Source organism: Capsicum annuum, chromosome 11 (assembly GCF_002878395.1).
Source record: "Capsicum annuum cultivar UCD-10X-F1 chromosome 11, UCD10Xv1.1, whole genome shotgun sequence".
Taxonomy (NCBI): domain Eukaryota; kingdom Viridiplantae; phylum Streptophyta; class Magnoliopsida; order Solanales; family Solanaceae; genus Capsicum; species Capsicum annuum.
In genome coordinates, this window is record NC_061121.1 from 74,184,125 (window position 1) to 74,190,121 (window position 5,997).

Consider the following 5,997-nt stretch of genomic DNA (forward strand, 5'->3'; position numbering starts at 1 on the left):
GGGGCATTAGTCAAACCAAATGACATAACCAGGAACTCAAATTACCCATACTGAGTATGAAAAACTATCTTTGGGATATATACCTCCCTAATATTAAGTTGATGATACCCAGACCAAAGATCTATCTTAGAAAAGAATTTGGCACCTTTCAACTGATCAAACAAGTCATTTATCCTTGGAAGAGGATGCTTGTTATTAACCGTTACCTTATTCAATTATCGATAGTCAATGTAAATTCATAGGGAACCATCCTTATTTCACATGAATAACACTGGTGCACCCCACAGAGATACACTATGACGGATGAAACTCTTTTTTAAAAGATCCTTAGGTTTCTTCTTGAGTTCCCGTAACTCAGCCGAAGCTATTCTATAAGGAGGAATAGATATTAGATGAGTATCCAAAACGAAATCAATACCAAACTTAATCTTTCTATCTGGAGGGACACCAGGAAGGTTATCCAAAAAGACCTTAGGAAACTCATTTACCACCAGAACTGAATGTAAAAAAGGACCTTCTAAGTAAGAATCTTTAACCCGGACCAGATGATAAAGACACCCTTTAAAGATTAACCTCTGAGCTCTTAGATAATAAATAAAATCCCCCCTGGGATCTAGGGGACCACCCTTTTACTCAATAATCGGTTCACCAGGGAACCTAAAGACAACCTTATGGGTTCGACAATCTAAGGACGCATAATAAGATTGTAACCAATCCATCCCCTGAATAACATCAAAATCCGCCATATCAAGTTCAAATAAATCCACCAAAGTCTACCTACTACCAACAGATACGCCCCTATAGACTCTCTTAGCAACCATAGAGTCTCCTACTGTGGTAGAAATAAAAAAAGATCCAAAATAACTTTGGGATCAAAACCAACATACACAAATACATATGGGGTCACGTAACAAAGAGTGGACCCTGGATCAAGAAAGCAATACATGTCATGAGAAAAAAGCTGTAATGTACCAGTAATGACATCAACTGATGCCTCAGTTTCTTATCGAGTAGCAAGAGCATATAACCAATTCCAGCTTGCACTGGTACCAGAAGCAGAAATAGATGTAGAAGTAGCACCGTTCGGTGTAGGAGCAGAAGATGAAACAACCGGAGCCTTACTTGCTCTCGAAGTACCCTTATCAACCGAATAATTTTTGAGCATATGGCTTGGCTGACCAAATTTGAAATACCTTTCTATTCCTTCATCACAGAAGCCCTTAGAAACCAACAACAAAACTGATAAGGAGGACACAATAAGGCTAACTAAGCCTCACTTTCCTGAGATTGTGCATCCTATGCCCAAAAATTATCGCCACCCTATTGATGCCTATCACCCAACTATTTTAGGTAAGGAGCACTAGCTATAGAGAAAGAACTAAAACTTCCCCACTTCTTCTTTGGACACTTACCGCCATCCTAATTACCTTGCTATTAAGCACCACCTTATTCAGATGACCTAAACTTCTTACCCTGACTTTTCTGAACTCATCTTGTTTTCTCTTTTATTTCTTCACTTGTCTCATATGAACCACCAACCTATAAATGTCCATATCCTTGATCAATAATGTGTCTTGATTTTAAGGATCAAATCTTGAGACAGTCCAGAAGTGAACTTTCTCATCCTTGCCCTTATATCAGAAACAAATTCCAGAGCATACTTGACAGCTGATGAAATTTCAAGGCATATTCCTTGACAGATATTTTCCATTGTCTCAGATTGATAAATTTCTCCACCTTTACTTCCCTCAACTCGTGAGGAAAAAAATGGTCCAGAAAAGCATTAAAGAAAATCTCCCATAAAATTGATTCCTCAACATCACCTCTCACCCTATCCCACTCTTCGTACCGTTGGTACGCCGCATCTTTAAGTTGGTAAGTAGCAAAAGTCACCCCTTCCATATTTGTGGCCTGCATCACCTTGAAGATTTCTCTATTTTATCCAATAAACCCTGAGGATCTTCCTCTACCTTCACACCAGTAAACGTAGGAGTATTCATCTTCATAAACTAGCTAACCCTTATGGCCTCAGCGGATAAAGCACCAGGTATACCCCGCTCAGCCTAAGTAGTAACCAACTGAGTAATAACATGAATCGATTGGAGAAATTCTACACTAGTCACCTCATCCTAAGGAGGACTAGTAGTAATTAATGAAACTCTAGAAATATTAGGGATGAGACCCTTAGACCGAGTATGGATCCCCTGAGTAGTGCGTTTCCCTTCAACATTATCGCAGTTAGTACAGATGAGTTTCCTTATATCTCAGATCATCGAGGCATGACCTGAAAAATGAACAAACCAGGATTAGAGAAGATTGGAGGACTTAGACTCCAAGATTGAAAATAGAATACCAAGAAAGTGAAAAATTCCTAAATGCCTTGTAGCCTCTCTCTTATGAGTGTGGTGCGCTACATACCCTTAAAAGAGACTCTACTCGATACAGTTTGTGGACTCCTAATTGACCATGAACCTAAAGCTCTAATACCAACTTGACCCGATCCAACCCGGGGCCTTATCATAATGGGTATCTCAAGTCCAACTAGGACCGAAGACCACCCCCAATACCCAATACAATCATCCAGCATGTACCCTAAGAGAAATCACAAACATATAATAAAATAGCATGTAAGCATAACCTAAGACTCTGGGATAGTTCCATAACCATGACCAACCCAAATAAGTCCAACCATCTATTATCCAACCGATAACCATTATCGAACAAAACCATGAACCAAATGAATTCCAATATAAATATATATTCCAAACTAAAAGAGGATGGAACAATCATAAATTCAGTCCAACGGTATCAACCTAGTACTAATGACAATACTAAGGCTGACACTAATACCAATCCCGCCTATTCTAATCCATAGTAGTCACACGAAGCCTCTAACTAAAAGAAAAGTAATATCCGGTTGGGACATGCCCCCAACCATAGCCAAAATCAATATCCATAAAATATTTAAAGTATGTAAAGATGTCCATGATATAAAATAAAGCCTTTCGATATATGAAAGCTCCCCACTTCAATCCAATAGATGATTCCGAATCCGATCACTAAGTAAGAGAAATAGAATAGTCGATTCCTACATCGTGTGGGGATACAACCGACTGAGGATGGGTTAGCGGGTGAACACTAGCAAGTACCCAGGATAAGGATAAAATAATGCCATATGGTAAAACTAAGTAAACCAACCATATGCATACAAACCATACATATATATATATATAACCATGCTAGTAAAGAGAATCGTATTTAGCATGCCTTTAAAACCATTAACCTGGGTATGTGTAGCTTAACAGTCCTAAAATCATCCATGGGCTATATTGGTCCAGTATTACCCCCTGAATGGGGCCCGATGCGTATAGCCGGACAGACCGGAGATACCATAAGAGTAGGGGATTCTTAAGTACCCTTCGCTCTCCATGATACATATGTAAAGTGTACTTAGAGGATTCCCATGCACCTCATAGTATCATATAAGGTCACTATAACCACCCCTTATGTTGGCAAACATGAATTTCCAATATCCGTCCATTGGACTCGCACCTTCACAGTTAGCTATCATACCCCACAATTATTGCCCATTTAAAACCCTTTCTAACCAACCAAACCATTATTATATGAGTAGTGGTATTGTTATACCGACTATAGCTTGCAAGAAATGTCCTTAGCCAACCTTTTCATGTAAAGGGATTCCCATGTACCCATAAATTACTTTATCAAGTTAACTTGGAGGATTCCTATATACCCTACAATTGTTCCATTATTAAGTTTGTTTGGGGGAATCCCATGTACTCCACAAGTGTTCCATTAATAAGTTTGCTTGGGAAAATCCCATGTACCCCATAAGTTTTCATTATTATGTATACTTAGGGGATTCCATTATACCCCACTAGAAAGTTTAATTAACCATAACCATGACCACCAAACCACTCCATTTAACCTTTCAAACCATTTATACCATTTAGGGTTCCATTCCAAACCATACCATGCAATAGTTCCATTAAAAGTCTAATAATATAGTAAAAGCATTATCATAGGTATTTTAGCAAACATGTTGGGGGGCATAGTATTTCCAAAACCAAATCTAGTTACCAATTAACCATTCCCATAAAACCAATTGTCCAAACCACCATTAGAGCATGTAAAACATAATTAAAACATGGGAAAATCATAACCAAGAATTTAATACCAAAACCACAACATATATTTGAAAACCCTAAAATCAAACAGTAATCATGCCATAAAAATATTGTATAAAACATGCCTTTAGTTGGAACTAACAACGAGGGAGAAGTATCTTTCCTTAGATTATGAAGATGATGGAGAAAAATAACCTAAAGAAGCCCCAAATTGATCCTCTAAATAAAACCTTACCCTTCCTTTACCCAAGAGATTTAGAGAGAATTAGGGAGTGTTTTTAAGTGTTTGAGATTAAAATAATAGGGTAAATAATGTCCTAAGTATGATATAAGTGGTGGGGTCATAATAGGTTAAGAGGGAAAATGTCCAGATTACCCCCAACTTAGCTATATAAAATCCCCGCAGGTGGGTATGACTCCACTATACCAGTCGTACCCTCTAATACGAGTGGTACCCACCACTCATACCCTAGACCTTCCTTAGACCCCTACACTGGTCAACATACGACCATGCAAGCCAAATCATATCCAAGGATACGACTAGTACTCTTAACCCATACCCATAACAGAACCAAAAGGAGTTGACACTAGTGGGACAATACGACTCGTACCATATCTCAGGACCCATGGTGAGCCACTCGTACTCAGATCCAAGTTACTTTACTAAGTCTTAGATTAAGTTAAGAAAACCCAACCATGTGACCTGTCAACCACCATACGACTCCTACTAACCCAAGTTGTACTCATTCTAGAAACTAATCCAACCCATAAACCATCACTGGTTAGTGTATGACCAAACCTTAACAATTATACCACAACATACGACCTCCACCCCCTAGTCGTATCTGATCCAAAAACCAAAAATCCATGAAATTTTCTAAGGGTCCCAAACTAGGTTTTTTAGTTTAGGTGCCCCTAACTCCAATTGCCTGTGCACCACCAATGACATGAGATTGATGCTTGCTCCCAAATGATCGAGAGAATTTAAAGGACCTTGTAGTACATGGAATAGTGAATTCTCCAGGGTCCTCTTTTTTCTCCACTGATGATTGGGTAGCCACAACACTATAATGTGCACATTATCCACTAGATCAAAGCTCCCTGTCCGGTTCTTAGTGACCAAGTCCTTCATAAACTTCACATAGCCAGGAATCTTCTCTAAAGTTTCTACAAGAGAAATGTTAACAGGTAACTCCTTTAGCATAGACATAAATTTCTAGTACTTCTCTTTATCTTGCTTCATCATTAAATATTGAGGAAAATATTAATGTGTGTATGGTGGTGGTGGTGATGGGGGAGGGGGCGTAGAATAGTTTTCAACATCGTCTTATCTACCTTCTCTTACCTTTAGCCTTATCAACTTCTTTCTCAGCACCTATCGACTAATTTAATAACTTAGCATTAGTCGCCACATACTCTAGCTCCACTTTAGATGCCTCATCTATATTAATGCTATAATTTTTTGACTCATCAACCATGGGAATAAGGGGGTCAATTATTGTCTTACCACTTTGGATGGTGATGGCAAGGCAGTGACCGTAGTTCTTAGGATTTTGCACTATATTGCTTTGATGGGTACCTGGTTGCCTCTGATTCAAGGATGTTAACATTTAACCAAATCGTTGCTCTAACTGTTTGATTATAGTAGCATGCAATTTTACCTTTTGGGTTAAACCTAAATTTCTGCCTTAATCTCCTTAACGTAAGTTTCTTAATTTTCCTGAACCTTGACTAGTTTGGAAAATATTGCCTCCATCCTGGATTTACTGTCTCAACTGCCTAGTGGAACATATTTATCCCCTTTTTCCTTGTAGTCATCCTTATGTCTCTAATCACCGTCCTGATCTCT